The 19,539-nt window shown below is 37.5% G+C and overlaps 1 protein-coding gene across 2 annotated transcripts in view; it reads left to right on the top strand.

Annotated features, from left to right (window-relative positions):
- The first annotated feature begins 497 nt into the window (after positions 1 to 497).
- The window catches only part of LOC107727675 (cAMP-dependent protein kinase inhibitor beta-like), a 30,856-nt gene continuing 11,814 nt past the window's right edge, over positions 498 to 19,539 (top strand). Inside the window, exon 1 of one of the 2 annotated variants that reach the window (XM_016537629.1) lies at positions 498 to 714. The gene's annotated coding sequence lies outside the window, so the exon portion shown is untranslated. The remainder of the gene's footprint in view (positions 715 to 19,539) is intronic. The other variant, XM_016537628.1, reaches the window with a different exon arrangement.

Here is a 19,539-nt window from a genome sequence, read left to right as displayed (position 1 = left end):
AAACAATACTCGGCGACTAGAGCAGGATCAGAGTGAGTGTTATATAGTGTGAGTTATTGGATGCAGGTGAGTGCGCAATCAGTGCAGTGGAGCACGGGAGATGTAGTCCAGAATGATGTGTGACAGTCTATGTGGAGTGAGTGTCAATATGGTGAGAGAGCGACCTCTTGTGTTCATTGGATGAAAGTCCATGGACCGGATTTGTGACAATAATAATAATAATTAATACAATTATTATTATTGTTATTGCTATATAATTCCCATAACATATTAAATAAATTCGAAGGTAGAGACTTAAACTTAAAAGATTAATACATTAATTTAGCTTAAGACATTTATGATATAATATATAATATAATTAAGGCTTTAAGTTTTGCACATACAATTATATAACTTTTCTGTGTCTAAAGTGCAACTATAAATAAACACTTTTCTGTGTCTAAAGTATAACTATGACGGGCAGCGTTTGGCTATGCGCGCTCTCGTGTGATGTCAGCGGCGCGCGAGGTAGTGATGCTCGCTCACGCTGGACTCAGTGTCAGAGAAAAGGAGAATCACGACGAAGATGGTCTCAATACGCGGAGTTCCCCTCGCGGATAGCCTCTGTTGGTACTGATTCGGAGTGTTCTCCCGGATAACTCTGCTTCGAGGAGTTGCTTCATGTTCGGAGTGAGTAAAAGCTCTGCTGCAGGACTGTCTCAAGAAAGACTGAAGGTTAGAGATGTGTCCGACGCGTATGTGGAGATCATCACTGCGCGCTTTGAACTTCTCTATGTGCGCTGCTCTATCCAGATGCTCACTGATGCATTACAGCTGTCCGTTCAAATGACAGCACAATAACTAAATGAATGAACCACGTGCTTTGAATGAGTATGCATGTAGTTAAACAATCCCAGTTGTCGTAGGAAAAAATCTATTGTTCCTATTCGAGTGTCATCTGCCAGTTCATATGCACAGTGATCATGCAATATTCCCTACGCGTCTGACACATGAAGAAATTAACTATATAAACAGAATTCTTGTCTTTATTTAAATTCACGTATTGAATATTAATGATTTTTTTTTTGCATTTGGCTGGTTTACATGTTGAAAAGAGGCTGTTGCATTCTTTGCAACGAGGTTTAGAGATAAGGTTATGCTAGAACTGAACTGTAGACGTTTAATTATTATTTGACTTCATTATTTATTTCTGGTGTAGCCTATATGCGTCTGAAATCACCATGACCTTGGATTTGATGTAGTAAAATGAAATCGTTTCTATTATAGCTGGCTTTTAACTGGTCAAAGGTGGTCATTCGGTGGTCCATGCACCATATTAGACTTACGCATCAACAAACCGGCTACCAGTTGGTCATACTAGGTTAAGTCAATCAAATTGTTTTTTTGAACATGATTGCTGGTCAACCAGCTAATGACCGGCTTAGACCAGCTGGAAACAGTTTCAAAACAGCTTAAACTGGATTTTCCAGCAGGGATTATTGCAGTTGTACTTAATGAATTTGTATGTAAATGATTCATATCTCCAGTAATGATGCTTCATGGGTGTAAAATAATGCACATAAAAAAGCTAATGTAAAGTTACAGTGGGCTAAGCAGCACCTTTTCAAAGTTATTATTTCCAAACACAAATAGACTACAATTAAAATATTTAAAAAATAAATAAATTAAAAATGTTTTTAAAAAAAGTGAATTTTCTTAAGTCATTAACATTTTTATTTCTTTTCCCCTTTCATTTTTAATTAATTTTACCATTCCCTGGGTAGGATGAGCAGAACAGATACTGTGACATTTGTGATCATTTAATTGCAACATACTAAGTTAAAGGCGGTTAAAGTTGCCTAGGAGACACAGCAGTTTCATTATCTTCTCATTTAGAGGCATTTACTCAAACGGGTACCATGTCCTATATATTATTATGAGTCCTGCATTTACAGCCTGGTATATGGTTCGTTTGTCTGTTGTTATGGATGCATCTATTTTTGTACACTACATTGGTGTTGTTGGTAACAAAAGATTGTCATGTTGCTGCGCTGTGATAATGGATGAGCCTCCAGCAGGGTTAAATCACATATGAAATTACACATTGATACGTCCCATCTTTTCCCAGAACAGCTCAGTGACCCTCACAAAATTTACTGATAGAGGGCAGGATCTAGTTTTCAAAAGCTGTTATTTTATCATCAGCACACTTACTGATAATAATTACTAACATGCATGATAAGTATTAAGGCTATCTTTTGTTTTCTAGATTTCTAACTGCAGATAGACACTTCTATATATCAAAATTCCTGATAAACTGTTGTGATATAGTAGCTGCCCTTCTGCATCTATTAATCTCAATGGCAGAATGTGTCTCGGTCACAAAGAGGTGTGTGAACGTTGTGCTGTGGTGCAGTAGAGCTCCCTGCTGAGTGCCACCCATGGAGAATCTATTTTTAATTGGCCTTGTTGATGATAACAGAAACTTTGCAGCGGTGTCTGCCTGTTCATAAAGTTAATTGTGCTCATGGGACTAGACAGTATCGTTTGGCACAGTTTATTTTCTCCATTACCGTTGGTGCTTCACGTTCACACTTGCCCGTCTGCTTTCACACGTATGTCACAAGACCGGCAATTAGACAAAAAAAGCAGATTTGATGCCCAGCCAAATCATAAGCCAGAAATAGTTTAATTATATCAAATCCCAAGTGATGAAACGGAGTCGTTATGCAATAGCTGTAAAATGCAAATCCAAGATTCTTTGATGCAATGTTTGACATTAGAATAATCGTATAAATGTTTCTGCATATTTGGATTAATTGAAAGCATTTTAAGCCATTAATATGTTGAGTCCGCCATAAAGTCAAAATGTTGCTCTATTGCAATTAGGGATGCACCGAAATGAAAATTCTTGGTCGAAACAAAATGAAACACTGGGCCGAAGGCCGAATACCGAACACAGTTTTTCACATTTTTCCCCCCTGTAGGCCTATTTTGCTATTTTTTTTCACCATTGCATTAATTAAATTGCCAAAATGTGCTTATTACTGTTTTGTCCTGCTTTTCAAATAAAAAAATCAATTAAAAAACAACAATTTAAAAATATTTACTTAACACTGAACATTTTTTTAACATTCTAGCAGACATTATACCAACAAAGCACAATTTAACTTAAAATTAATAAGTTAGTAAAATAATATTTTTTGGCCATTTTTGAGACTTGAATCAGGCATGTATTTTTTACTGTACAAATAAAGGCAGCCTTACTGAGCAGAAGGGAATTCTTTTAAAACATTAGAATATATTACAGATGCCAATTTGAACACTATGTGTGAATGTTATAATAAATGTATTAATAGAGCTGTTGTAGGGTAATTATTATTATCTTTATTATTGTCTTACATTTCTATTTTATTTTACAGAACAACAGTAAAATGACAATACTATCATTTATGAATGTCGATGGAGTTGTTGCTTTTGCTCGGCTTTTATTTTGGCAGAAACCCGCAGGAAGATCTCAGTGCTTCTTTTTGTTGACAACAGCATGCAGATTTATAAATGATTCTCATTACGAATTTGGGAAGATGTTTGTCGCACGTATCACATTGACACATGCCTTTAAAAAAATTCACAAAAATTAAATGCATGTATGCATGTATGACAGAATACATGCAATTTGTGCGTGCATTAGAAAATATAACATTCTGCAGTTTATTTACTAATCATTTGAGGTAATTTCGCGATTTCAATCATCATACAGTAACCACCAGCATTAGCCACCTCATCTTCTCATCACAGACATTTGATGCAGCACTAAACAGTCTCTCGCTGTCGGTGCTTCGTGCTTGTAATGATTCCTGCGTCTTTCTCTGATAGTTGTAAATACTGCCGATGTTTGCTGCATTATCGCGCGTATCTATTTAATCGCGTTCGTCATTGTTCGGTACATATTATATGGCCTTTTCGCTTATTCGGCCGAACAATGAAAGAGATTTTTTTGCTATTTTCGGCCGAATAATTTCGGTTGCCGAATATTCGGTGCATCCCTAATTGCAATCCAGCCACACCAACAATAGTGCAAGTTTGGAGACTGGACTATCTGTTTACTGACCAATTGCAGGCAGTGGGAGTGTTTTGGAAAAATGTTTGAAAACATTCAAAATTACTTACTTCTAAGTTTCTAAGCTTATTTCCACTACAGAAACATTTTATCTCACAATTCTAACTTCTTTTCTCACAATTCTGACTTTATATCTCACAATTCTATTTTTGGTTTCTACCATGGAATAAAAAAGGTAAAGTGCGACGTTTAAAATCACAGTCCCACAATTTTTTTTTTTTAAATTGCAAATTATAAACAATTCTGAAAAAATACTGAATTGTAAGATAAAAGGTCACAGTTACCTTTTTTTTTTTCCCCTTGCGAAAATAAGCTTCCATATACTTCATATACTGCATTTGTTTGTTATTTCAAAATTAGCCTCAGGAGTTGGAGGAGGATTAAAGTCAATACATTTTAAAGTGACACACATTCTAAACCGATTACTGTAATGAGTAAATTGAAACATATTATTACTACAAAGCACTGGGAGGTTCAGGTGCTTATTTGTAACCCAAAGTCCTTTCTAGTCTTTTAGAGCAGGCATTTGAAAAGATTAAACCGATTTAAGCTGACAATATGCAGCAGATCAAAATTTGGCCTTGAAACAGCAAAGCTTCTTTCTCTCTCTCTCTCTCTCTCTCTCTCTCTTCTCTTTTAACAGCTGATATTAATTCTGTTTCAGCCTCCCTCAGAGTATCATCAAGGCTCTAGTGAAAGGCATGACAGCTTCTGTTCTAGTGTTTTACTGGCGAGATCCCAAGAGAGCTCAACTCTCCATTCATTCCACCAATTGGTCCATGAATTACATAAATATTCTCCCGTTAACGAACAATAAAAAGCATTGCAGCATGCAACACAAACAATCTTAGATAGTTATTACTTAACAGTAAGTTTTTTTGCCAGATGCAACTTGAAGTAGAACTACTGCACAGTTTTCTGGCATTTACTGTATATGTAATTCTTAAACAACTTACAATGTTTTGCGTAGGCTTTTTGGACTTTATTTATCTAAACAAAGATGGATCGTTTGAAAACATTTATTGTTTTTGCAATTTAGCTAGATACCTGCTAGTGGCAGAAAAAAAATTAAATTAACAATTTCAAATTAAACAAATCTTTATTGTATTTTGTGGCCATCTAGTGGTCAAAAAGATGAATTATATATACATTTTGAAGCGTCACAGAATTCTGGACATGTCAAATCACGGTTTTTCACAGTAAATTATAAGTTGACTTATTCTTTTTGACTTGTTGGTCAAATGAAGAATTTACATTTAGGGCTATATGAAGATTTTTTTCGAAGTGCCCTTTATTGTAACTCTGAATAGTTGTTTTCTAGAGGTGACACTGATGGATCAACGGTAGTTTGCAGAGGTGCACATTGCTAACGACATGTGGGCTTTTATGCATCTCAACATGTGGGGTGCATCGTGTGGTGTTTCTCCTTCAGTTAGGAGTTAAAGACTACACTGTGTTCTAGCGATAAGGCCTAATCCTAGGCTCTACAATATACTGTTGCAGGGCTTGTGTAAAGTCTGGCACCGGAGGGTTATAAAGTGCCAGAGGTCTCACTGTTATCTCTTATCTAAAATCGCCGGATTTGAGCACATCATCATATTGGACCTAAAAATACACCGTGGCAATCTAGGGACCAAGGTATCCTGGCTTTCAGTTTGATCTTCCCTTAAATGTCTTGCACCAAGACAGCAGCTTATTTTATTGTCTGCTCTGAGCTCTACGTACCATATGTCAAGTAAATAAAACAGATTGTTGCATGTTGTGAAGCTTTAAAACTCTCACTTTCTGTCAAATAAAGCCTGTGTCTGTGTTTGCGCTGGATAAATTGCCAGTGACGGGAGAGTAAGGAGTCACATGCACAAGGAGCTCTTATCGATCTTACACTGGAACCCTCGCAGACGTGAATTATTTATGAAAGCACAGTGTCTTCATGCATGGCACACTATGTGTGTCATAAGCCTAGACTTTAGGTGCACGGAGAAGTGTTGTAAAATACAATCAATGCCGTTTTAAAAGGCCTGTCTTGCATCTGACATTTCATGTTTGGCCAAGTGCAACATACTGAGAGTTTTATAAACCCTTTGATGCTTGTGTTAAGCCCCTTTCCCATTCTGACTGCAATTTGTTGTCGTTTATGTCACCGGAATGATTGCTGTTGCTGGGAATCACCATTTTGTTACTATTAATAAATAAATAGGAATAGGAATATAATGGAGTGTGCCATTAATAATTATAATAGTAGTAATACAATTTTTGCAAAAAAAAGGAAAGGAAAAAAGAAATGCAATTTTATTACCAAAATTCATTTTAAAAATACATTTAAAATAATTCAAAAGACTTTATGCAGACTTTTCAATCTTATTATAGGTGTCATAAATGCAGCCCAATAAATGTGTTTGATATACTAAACAAACAAACCATGTGATAATGATAACATACTGCATTAATACTGGCAAAATACTGGCAAAACTCACACAAAGCCTTTAAGCTTTGAGCGGTAGGCTGTATGTTTGATTTCGGACTATACTGAAGAAACAACTCCATAACAATAATTTGTTCGCAAATCGGACTACACTTTCAATAGAAAAAAAATGGCTCATAGGAGTCATACTGACTACACTTGTTGCGTTGATTCATTAAAAACACTCATTATTAGTCATTAATAATTATTGGCTAATTAGTCATTATAGCCTATATTTATACAGTAAATACTGTATACACACACACACACACACACACACAAAAACTAACACTAGCTTTTCTAATCTTTTTGTATTCAATCTATTTGTTTTCTTTTTATTTATTATACAATTAACAAAAGCAAAAAGGCTTCTAACACTAGCTTGCTCTATTCTTTTCTGTTCTATCTGTTTTCTTTTTATTTATTATATAATAAAAAAAAAAACGTCTCAGGTTACCCATGTAACCATGGTTCCCTGAGAAGGGGAAGGAGACACTGCGTCCCCTAGAGGACACTTTTGGGGAACGCCCTCAGCGTCCTCTAGGGGACGCAGTGCGAGTTCCCATTCGATAGGGAACCTTGCTACGTGTACTGCGGTAAGCTAACTGAGACTTGTTTTAGCATATCATTGCTCTTTTGTTGATTTTGATTGCTTCCATTGTCCTCATTTGTAAGTCGCTTTGGATAAAAGCGTCTGCTAAATGACTAAATGTATATATATTAGGGATGTCAACGATTAATCGATGATCGATTAATTGTCAATAAGAGGTGCAATCGATTAAAGCTATCATGGTCGATTAAGTCATTTAATTTTGGGCTGCGTGCGGCTCATGCGCAAAACACGTGCGAGCCTCTGTGAGTGACAGTGACGGTATATAAATGCATCATCATTGGAGAAAGCGGGTTTTTTTTTTTTTGGCATCCTGTCATGCCGGGCTGCATGCATTTTGTAGCATTAAGGTTAACGATTATATATATATATATATATATATATATATATACGTATAAATATATATAAAGTATAAGCATATATATATATATAAAGTAGAATCATTAGTCAGTTCTGTGTTCCCAACCTTAATAATTTGTATGTGGCTCTCAAAGTTGAACATTTAGGAGCCATCATAGCCCAACTAAGTAACTGTGCGTCCATAATAGCATATTGATGAGCATAAATGTGCGTATTTAGTCATGAGGATATTTGATAGTGTTTCCCCTCTAATTGAACACTTTTAGGGGCTTTAGATTGAAGGTCAAGCTTCTGTGGCTTCAGTTGCTTATGGCTGCATTGCTATTGATCAGTGTTAGTTTGCCTTCCTCTCCTTTCATGCCATTTTCTATTCAGCCTATCATAAATCTTTCAAAGGTGTTTTTGTACTGTATAGGAGTAGTGGCATTAAAATTTGTGCCAAGTAACAGCAGAGAGCCCTCTAGCTCTCTGACTGATAAAATCATTTAAAAAATAGCTAGCATGGACTAATTTAATGCAGGAGCATTTAAGTGTAGCATATATTGATTTGCTAAATATAGCTTTAGATAAATGACCCTAATTGATTTAATTTTACTGAAGGCCGCTTTTCGCAAAATGTCTCCCATGCAGATTTGCTTAGATGTTCTTTGAAAGAAAGAGAGCCCATTTACTTTATTGCTCTTGCTGTCTTGTGGTTTGTTACCGTATATACTGTAGAAAGCATTGCACATGTTGGAGTCAGCGAAATGGTTGGTTCAAAGAGGTTATAGCAAACCCTTGAGATGCGTGAAAATTGTTCTGCAAAAAGAAATCAAAGAACAAATAGATTTTTTTATCACAGTGCAACATCCCTGTGAGAATCTGTTCTAATGCTTTACAGTACTGCACTGTTTTGTACAACTAGATTTTAAAGGGGTCATATGATGCTTTTTTAAAGATCATTATTTTGTGTATTTGGTGTAACAGAATATGTTGACATGCTTTAATGTTCAAAAAACACATTATTTTTCAAATACTGTACATTACTGTAGGTCCTCTATGCCCCGCCTCTCTCAAACGCTTCGTTTTCTACAAAGTCCCTCCTTCAGACAAGTGCAGTCTGCTCTGATTGGCCGCGTGTTAGAACGAGCCATTTTAGGGGGGCGTGGCAGAGTCTTAACTTTGATAAAGAATATCTCTTTGGTTTTGAGACTTTAGTCTTTGCAACTTCAGGGATCTTATCTATGCACAATCAGCTTGTAACACTCCAAAGAGAAAGGAAAACTTGAAATCGCGTCATATGACCCCTTTAACCTTTTTCTATAGACAATTTTAGTGGTGCTAGTAGTCTGGGTCGCAATAATGCTAATCCACAGTCTTTTTATGGTGTTTGGAGTGCTTGTTAGGTCTTTTCTAGGTGGGGTTTGCTAACTGTCTCAGTTAAATCAAAAGAGCCCACCATCTCTATGATCTGGTTCCTAGATCCTTCCTATGAGATTTCTGGACCCGTTTTATCATCTGCCTGGTGGAAATTGTAAGTTAGATCACATATCAAAGTAATAGCACACAAGCTGTGCAATTTGAGCTATTGTTCATGTTTGTAGCACAAATAGTGCTGAATGAAATGTATGAGGAATACTAATGGTGATTCTTGTCTTGGCAAATACCACTAATCACATCAATCAACATTGCAATCAGTCCTTATTGATATACATTTGGAAAACTCATTGCCATTTCTGATATATTTGATAAAATTTTACAGATGAGCCAACTGATTTGGTTGCAACTAAGCTATATAAATAATATGGCTTTATATAGTTAAATGCTTGATGCTCTGTATCATCAGTCCAAATATAGATTTGGAAAATGTCAGATCTGATTGATGCCACTTTGCCTTTCTTTGGTATTTCAGCAGCGTCCGGTGCACATCAGTGTTGCGTCATTAAGCACGATCTTTGTTTGGGGAGGCAGATAGCCAATGGGAAAATCATTCCCTGGAGATGCACTGTGCAGGAAACTAAGGTCTGCTTTTCAAACGTGAGAAGATGAATCACATGTAATCTGGAGTGGGTGCAGGTGTCCCTCATTAGCAATCACTCCACCGGCCTCGCTCCGTTCCCATGGCTCTCGGCCTCGCCCCCACACATCACAAGCTGGCCTGCCAGAGTGGTGTTTAACTGGTTTCCAGCATCGCTAGCAGTGGCGTTTAATTTGTGAACGAATCATTCTTCTTCACTGCCTTTGTTTTTCACTATTAGATTTGTAGACACGCAAATTTGAATTAATAATAATAAGACTTAATTCGGTCTTTTATTCACTCAGGTTTGGTGATATGATTGGTGATACTGACATAACCATATATCTAGTTCCATGTAACATGCAGAAAGAATCGATCCAAAAAGAATTTAAAAGAACTAAATCATTTTGTCACTATGATACATTTCTCATTAGTGAGGTTTCGGTTGTGAGGAGTGTTTTTCAGTCATGCAGCTTTTCAGTACGCTAGCGATGACAGAAGTTAATATTATGTCAAACGTCTTGTGTTATTTATGTCCCGTTGTGTTATTTAAGTAGAACTATATGCAATTTAAGAAATGAATCACTTTTTTGAGTCGATATACCTTTTAATGAATCGTTCACAAGTTCATGCAATGATTTGCTTAGCGAATCAGCCTGAATCATTCGGACAGCACACATTTTTAATTAAATGGACTCATTTTTAACAGATTCTCACAAAGACAGCATCAGATGAATTCAAATATTTAGGCTACAAATAAATTTAAATCAAACCTGTGTTCTATCGTTTGTCAGTGTTAAAGTTTAAACTCTGCATCTGCTGCTTGTCATCAAATTTGTACTGCATGAAATTTTCTAATCAAAAAACACAGCTAATGAATGCGCACCGGGAGAGGCACCAAAGTATCACCATGGAATTAACATGTGTAGTACCACGGTATTCTTTGAAATACCTTGGAATATCAATTACCTGTAAATACAACAGTGGAAAAAGGGTAATGATTCATGGAACTAAAGCTTCTCCACAGCCAAATATTAGGCTACATGTCATAAGAAGTGTCCAGATTAGCAATTAGTTTTCAGATGTGCTTATAAATCTGTTAAGTAATAAGACGTGGCCTTAAAAAATTTCCTGCTGTAACTGTCTCAGTTAAATCAAAAGAGCCCACCATCTCTATGATCTGGTTCCTAGATCCTTCCTATGAGATTTCTGGACCCGTTTTATTATCTGCCTGGTGGAAATTGTAAGTTAGATCACATATCAAAGTAATAGCACACAAGCTGTGCAATTTGAGCTATTGTTCATGTTTGTAGCACAAATAGTGCTGAATGAAATGTATGAGGAATACTAATGGTGATTCTTGTCTTGGCAAATACCACTAATCACATCAATCAACATTGCAATCAGTCCTTATTGATATACATTTGGAAAACTCATTGCCATTTCTGATATATTTGATAAAATTTTACAGATGAGCCAACTGATTTGGTTGCAACTAAGCTATATAAATAATATGGCTTTATATAGTTAAATGCTTGATGCTCTGTATCATCAGTCCAAATATAGATTTGGAAAATGTCAGATCTGATTGATGCCACTTTGCCTTTCTTTGGTATTTCAGCAGCGTCCGGTGCACATCAGTGTTGCGTCATTAAGCACGATCTTTGTTTGGGGAGGCAGATAGCCAATGGGAAAATCATTCCCTGGAGATGCACTGTGCAGGAAACTAAGGTCTGCTTTTCAAACGTGAGAAGATGAATCACATGTAATCTGTGCTTTGTTCTTCTAGCCCACACGAATGGGCTTTGCCCTTAAGCGGCTGGCATCTGCTATAAATAGGTGGAGATTAAAACCCTTGTTGTCCGGCTAACCTACAGTTCATCTTCAATTTGCTGCAAGTTTGTTTCTGATCCCCTGTAGATGATTGGATGTGACTTGGCTTGTGTTATTTTTGGCCGTACATGTGATGTGATGCAGTAAACAGCTTTGATATCTATGGGTATGGCTGGAGACGACGCTGTAATGCAGTGCTAATTGGCTTTGTTCACCATGCACAGATGTGGAATATTCAAACGAGTGATTGGTCTTTATTTAGACCTTAAAAATAAAACCATTCATAATGAAAGGGAATTTCGATGCATTTGAGATGTAGAGATGCTGCAGTCAAAACATCATTTTCAAAGGTCTGAGGTGGAATAAAGGCCGGCAGATAAAAAAAAATGTGTGACAAGGGGAAGCTCGGAGCCATGTTATCTGACACAGCTGGAGCTGTTTGATAGTTGTAGTGTGGTGGTAGTTCCTTCAAGCATTAATGGTATTAAATCCTCTTCGATTCCTTCTGTAGAAATGTTTGCTTTGAATAACCCTGTTGAAAATGCAAACTTAAACCAGTCTTAGCTAGTTTAGCTGTGTGACGAGTGGGGGCGGGCATGGCTGTATTAGATCAAGAGGGTGCTTCTACTAAATACTGAGCAGAGGGTCTGAATACTTAGGACCATGTTATATTTCAGTTTTTCTTTTTTAATATATCTGCAAAAATGTCAACAATTCTGTGTTTTTCTGTCAATATGGGGTGCTGTGTGTACATTAATGAGGAAAAAAAATTAACTTAAATGATTTTAGCAAATGGCTGCAATATAACAAAGAGTGAAAAATTTAAGGGGGTCTGAATACTTTCCGTACCCACTGTATATTATGAATTAATTGGTGTTTTGAACCTCAGGCTTTTATAAATATTCAGATATTCAGTGTAAAATCTAACATTTTAATTATCCACGACAATCAGCAGCTCCAAAACCCGAGTTATTTCACAGTGTGTGAATCATGTGTATTTTTTATGGTCACTCCCTTGGTATGTCCAAAGATGGAAGATATCAGTTGAGTCCATAGGCAGCCTCACAATAGTTTTAAAATCTAGTGAGCTGCCTATCTAGACAACATTTTAAGGCATTGTAAGCTGTTACAAAAGAGATTTAGTAACATCATGCTGCTGTATCAAACACCTTGGTTTGGCAAAATTCTATATGGCAGCACTGAAGCAGTTCCATGACAGTTAGGATACTGCCTGAAAAGGTGGAGCTACTTATGTAGAGCATAGCAGCTCTCGGATTTTGGAACAGAGCTGATGTCTTTTGACCTGGGAAAGACTAGCTTTAATGTCTCAGAATCTGCACGGGGAATAGCTGTCAAAAGTTTAATCATATATGTTACTGAAACTGCACAACAGAGCAGTGTCAAAACAGTGTGATTGTGGCGTTCACTTTGTTCACTTAGAATCAATCAAAAAGACACCCCGACCGAGAACAACTCAAATAGAGGAAATAGTTTTCGTGCTTTCAGATTTATTTAGAAGATCCTGAGATCCTGAGATCCTGTCAGCAAACAAGAATTACATCATGTGCTTTCAAAGATGTTATTTGCACAGAGTGTTGATATTTTCACAGCTGCATGACAGTTACGGGAATGACAAGTGAAGGTGCAGTATGTTCAGCTGGATTTATTATGTACACCACCCCCATGATGTTATGAGATCTTGACCTACACCCCCTCAAGAATCATAGAGCTAATCTCATAGGTCATTTATGTTGCGGTCACATATCGTCATACAGTAAAAAGAAGATTAAGGGTGGGCGTTATGACCAAAAGCTTTTGTGGTAGTGTGAGTCATTTCTGAAGATATTATATATCAAAATATATTTATTTTTGCTGGATGTGACGAGAGGGGCGGGGCCGAGAGCCGTGGGAACGGAGCGAGGCCGGTGGAGTAATTGCTAATGCGCGATATCCGCGCCACTCACCGGTCTCGAGTCTAACGGAGGAGCTCCGGAAGGATAAAAAGGAGGAGGGACGACAGTGAAAGAGGAGAGAGGACCAGGCCTGGAGTTTATTTTGTGTTTTGGTTTCGTTTGTGCGCGGCAGTCGTCCGTGAGGGGCTGTGGCGCTATTTTGTGTTTATTTTATTATTAAAGTTTTCTTTGAGTGTTCACCGGTTCCCGCCTCCTTCTTCCCGATCTACAAACTACGTTACACTGGAATTTAAAAATATATATGATACTGTTCAAATGTTTGGGGTCAGTAAGATTTTTTTTTAATGGTTTTCAAAGAAAAAACAGTAATATAATATTATTAAAATTTAAAATAACTGTTTTTCCGGATTCTTTGATGAATAGAAAGTTCAAAAGAACAGCATTTATTTAAAATATACTTTTGAGCAATCATCCTTGCTGAATGAAAGTTTTAATCCCCCCCCCTTAAAAAAACTTGCTGACCCCAAACTTTTGAACAGTAGTGTATATTAAATAATGGTGTTTTTTATTATTCATAATTGCATCACTTCATAAAAAAATCAAAACAATAAAAGTAAAATTACAAAAAGGATAGTTGTGACTCATATTCCGTACAATTCAAAGTGAATGTCAGGAAAATGTCAAGGTCTAACAATGAAAAGCAATGATGAAGCAACTTAGAAGATTGACATTTTGGTCTTTTCCTCACATAAAGCTGTCATTTGACTTCAGAAGGTTTGGATTATAGCACACATTTCATATGGATCACCTTTGAGCTGGTTTAATAATGAATTTGTTGTCAATTCTGGAGCTTGAAACCCCATTCGTGCTCATTGTACTGAAAAGATAAACACTTGTGTCGTACAGGCATGAAATACCCATATACCATCATCCCCTCCAGCTCTAGTGAAGACCAGTAGTGTGTGAACTGTGAAGCATACAGAATGCGGCATTTATCATCGGGGTGGAAACAGGATAGTGAGGTCTCTGTAGTGACCGTGGTGTTGCAGACCTATACACTGCTCATCCACTTATCTGTGTCAATGTAAGCCTCCTTAGATCGGAAACGCACAGTCATGACAGTCCCGCAGTAAGCTCGTTAAGAGGTCAGGCAGCTTTTTTAAGGATCAGTGGTTCCAGGCTTGCTTGGATTTATCTGGGTTTGACACAAATGCCCTAATCAATGTTCTATTAGCTGTTGTAGGTTGTATGAGTGATGGTTATGCCCAGGACTTTCATCAGGAGTAGGACAACCACAAACCTCCTCCTGGGACCTGTGATAAGGAAGGCTTCATCCATATAATTTGACCCCAGGTCTGTGAACTGAAACTATGGACCTGGTTACCCCATGTTATATATATATATATATATATAAAACATTTTTTTTTAAAGAAATTAAAACCAATATTCAGATTTATTTAGAAGATCCTGAGATCCTGTCAGCAAACAAGAATTATATCATGTGCTTTCAAAGATGTTATTTGCACAGAGTGTTGATATTTTCACAGCTGCATGACAGTTATGGGAATGACAAGTGAAGGTGCAGTATGTTCAGCTGGATTTATTATGTACACCACCCCCATGATGTTATGAGATTATATAAAACATTTTTTTTTAAAGAAATTAAAACCAATATTCAGCAAGGTTGCATTAAATTGATCAAAAGTGACAGTAAAGGCATTTATAATGTTACAAAATATTTCTATTTCATACAAATTTTTTTCTTATTCATCAAAAATGTGTCATGGTTTCCACAAAAAAAATATTAAGCTGCACAACTGATTTTTAACATTGAAAAAAAAAAAGTAATAAATGTTTCTTGAAGACCAATTCAGCATATTAGAATGATTCAGCTTTGCCATTGCAGGAATAAATGACATTTTAAATATATTGAATAGAAGTATTAAGAATGTTATTTTTAATTGTAATAATATTTCACAATATTACTGTATTTTAGATCAAATATACTGTATGCAGCCTTGGTCAGCATAAGAGACTTCTTTCAAAGACATTTAAAAAATCTTACCAACCCTAAACTTTTGAATGGTAGCATACAGTAAATGCGAGTAATTAAGATGGAATGCGGGTTCATGCTTTGCTAATTCATTAATGAAGATAAATGATGATTTCAATTGTCTCAAAGTGGTTTGACATATATTGATAATGTTCCTTTGGAGTTGAGAGCTTTTGAGCATTTCGGCTTCATTATAAAATTCTCATTATGGGATGTGCACATGGTCCTTTTTTTGTAATGTAGTCTAGCGCATCTGCAGTACCTTTAACCATCTAGGAAAGTGATTCTTACAAAAATGGGTTGTATAATCATGCATAATCACGCAAATAAAAGGTGAATGGGAAGAAAATGCTTGTAGTTAAAGGCTGTGTGTCAAATCAAACTGTATTTTGTCAGCACTGTGACAATGGTCAAGAGATGTAAGAGCTCTTGGCTCAACGGGCCCCAGGGTTTGAGTCAGGTCATGTCCTGATCTCACTCTCCCACTCTCTCCTCTACACTCCAATTTCCTATACGGAATAAAGACAAAAAGCTAAAAAAAAAAAAAAAGCATTTAGCCACACTTTTGTCTGTCAATTGGCAGACAAATGCTAGTGAAATATAAAATAGTTTGCGTTCCTATAGCTCAAAATGATGCTGCTAGCAACAGCAGGGTCATGGGTTTATTTCCCCAGGAATGCATAATAATATAATACCTTGAATGCACTGTAAGATGCTTTTTGGATATAAACATTTACTAAAAGCATTATTGTAAATGTCAACAATATTCCATATTCCAGCATGAAAAAAAAAACATGGTAAACAATATATTGTGTTTTTTTTGTTTTTTTGCACAAAGAATTATTGGCTGCAGACATTATGAAACCAACAAAATTCAAGACACAGTTTTCCATTAACAGATTATTATACAGTAAATGTTAATGCATGTCAGGGTTTTGATTTATTTTTGTTTACGTTTGTACATTTTGTTTACTTTTGTAAACATTTTTTACATTGTTGAATTGTCACTTGATGGCTAATGCCAAGCTCTAAAAATGAAAAGCAATGATAAGGCAACTTAAAAGAAATGCATACATAGAATTCTCTAAAAAAACAAATTTAACCCAAAATTTAAATTGTTACTCCACCATAGCAATAAAATCTAATTTTTGCGATTTAAATGTGCAAATATGCATGTCATGATCAGTTACCAGACACATGAAAACCAACTCAGCATCATGGGTGTCAAACCTGGTGTGACACGTTTTGAAATGTCATATTTGACATTTGGCATAAAATCTGGGTGCTGCAGACTAACTGGAAGTCGTGGCCTAATGGTTAGAGAGTCGGACTCGTAACCCAAGTGGAAGTGACGAACTGCAAGCTTTGAATGCTTATATCTTCTAAATGCGAATTTTGTCACTGTTTTGGAGCACACTGCCTTATAGATAACCTTAAGACTAACATATTGATACTAACACCCAAAAAACTTTAATTTTGATTTCATGGGGACTTTAAGTTTATTAGTTTATATTAAAACTGTGTATTTCTACTGGATGGAAATTTTAGTGTGAAGTGTGAAGCAGAAACTCAGAACCTGGTTGTTCCCAAGGGATTTTGTTAATACATTGCATTTTTAATGTAGATTGTTACAACTTTATGACTTTATGAGTAATGCATTTGTGTTCCTAATGCAAATGTTAATGGTCCTTCCAGACCCAGCAAGTCAACACCTTTAGGCTATAGTGTCAGCCTCAGGTCACTGCGCGTGATTAATTGCTAGCTGTCCTTCCATCGCTTGACCTTACAAAATCCCAGAGAGGGAAAATGCACTAAAATAAACACCTCCGCACGATGCAGAACCATCAAATCAGACAAGCTGCTTTCTCACTGGCTTATCGCACAAGCCCATGCTGTTGTAGGTCATCTGCCACATTGTTCTCACTCGTATTGATTAGCAGATACTGTGCCATTAGCATCATTAGCCAGGCTGAACAGATGAGTGAGTAAATAGACGAGACCTTTAAATGTTAGGTGCTGGGAGACTGCGCATAACATGCATGACGTCTCTCCTGCTCAAACTGCTCCTCTGACTCAGTCGTCATGAGCCGTCAAAAGCAATGCTTTTATTACATAACCTAGTGCGACCAATCACAAACAAGCTATTTATTTTCTGCTGCCGTCACCGCAACAATGGCACTGAGAGCTACTTTTGCTTCTTGTCAAGTCATGCTCTACAAGGTTGGGTTGTCTTGTTGCAGGCTGTCAAGGCCGAATAGAAGCCGAGTGGAAGATGAGATCAGGCTCTTGTCCTTGGTCCTCAGAGCGGAGATTATTTGGAAAATCCAGCTTCTGTTTTCCCACTCGTGTTCTGTATGCCTGGACAAAAGCCCAGAGGGGCCCTGGGTATTTGGTCCAATAAATATAAGACTTTTGTTTGTGTGCTTTTTTTTTCTTTTTCTGTGTTTTGCTTGTATTCAATAGCTGGCTTAAGTGATAATATGTTTTTAAAGGGGTCCTATTATGCTTTTTCAACTTTAGTTAGTCTATAATGTTGTTTGAGCATAAAAAAAGATCTGCAAAGTTACAAAGCTCAAAGTCCACTTCAAAAGGAGATATTTTATTTAACAGAAACAGAAACTTTTCAAAAACTAAAACGAACGACTTGTTTGTACTACAACACATATTTTCCGGGATTTGTGATATCACAAATATCGACGAATGGGACGAGACCTGGTTGAGCTGCACTAGAGAAGGCAACAAGTGTTATTATCACTATGTCGGAGACACGCTAAGGCAGACAAGGCAGACGAACTTAGAGTGGTTACAATCATCCTGGTTTAAATCGCGCTCAAATTGATTTGCAATATTTACACTGAAGCTTAGGCGGCTATGGTAAGGGGAATGACATTTCCCGACCAGGCTCCGAGTGGAGCCAATCACAACACACACAGGCCCAGCTAACCAATCACAGCACATTTCATATGACCAGGCACCGAGTGCTGCCAATCACAGCACACACTGGCCCAGCTAACCAATCACAGCACACACTGGCCCAGCTAACCAATCACAACACACACTGGCCCAGCTAACCAATCACAACACACACTGGCCCAGCTAACCAATCACAACACACACTGGCCCAGCTAACCAATCACAGCACACACTGCCCCAGCTAACCAATCACAACACACACTGGCCCAGCAAACCAATCACAACACACACTGGCCCAGCAAACCAATCGCAACACACACTGGCCCAGCTAACCAATCACAACACACACTGGCCCAGCTAACCAATCACAACACACACTGGCCCAGCTAACCAATCACAGCACACACTGACCCAGCTAACCAATCACAACACACACTGGCCCAGCTAACCAATCACAACACACACTGGCCCAGCTAACCAATCACAACACACACTGGCCCAGCTAACCAATCACAACACACACTGGCCCAGCTAACCAATCACAACACACACTGGCCCAGCTAACCAATCACAACACACACTGGCCCAGCTAACCAATCACAACACACACTGGCCCAGCTAACCAATCACAACACACACTGGCCCAGCTAACCAATCACAACACACACTGGCCCAGCTAACCAATCACAACACACACTGGCCCAGCTAACCAATCACAGCACATTTCGTATTTCAGAAGGCGGGCCTTCATTTGATTCAGGAACTATTCGAACCGTTCATGCCAGACTGAGGAGAGAGGTGTTGTAATAATGTAAAATATGTGAAAAATAATGTGTTTCTCGAACAACCTAGTATGAGAGCCTGTTCTAGTACACCCCCAAAACAAAATCAAGACTTTGTAAAAGAGCATAATAGAACTCCTTTAAAGGATCTGCTGCTAACATCTTGGTGCCAGATACCACAGCACATTTAATGTCACAGACCTAGCAGGGTGTTGAGAAGCTCATCGCCTTTGCATCACGGGCCCTCAATCAGACAGAGCAGCGGTACTCAGTGGGGGAACGTGAAGCATTAGCCTGCATCTGGGCCTGCGAGAGGTGGCACTTGTATCTCTATGGCCGCGCTTTCACCCTAAGGACAGATCACCAGGCCCTGACTGCACTACTTTCCACATCTGGGACAGGCCACAGGCCACTGAGGCTACACCGCTGGTCCGACCGTTGTAAAAAAGGTAAAAAAGTCCTTCATATTTTTTCATTAAATAACTTATAAAGTAATTTGAAAACCTTGTAATTTCACAA

The sequence above is a fragment of the Sinocyclocheilus rhinocerous genome, unplaced genomic scaffold (assembly GCF_001515625.1).
Source record: "Sinocyclocheilus rhinocerous isolate Xijiao unplaced genomic scaffold, SAMN03320098_v1.1 scaffold185, whole genome shotgun sequence".
Lineage (NCBI taxonomy): Eukaryota > Metazoa > Chordata > Actinopteri > Cypriniformes > Cyprinidae > Sinocyclocheilus > Sinocyclocheilus rhinocerous.
The sequence above is the reverse complement of the archived record's forward strand: the minus strand, read 5'-3'. Positions and strand labels throughout refer to the sequence as shown.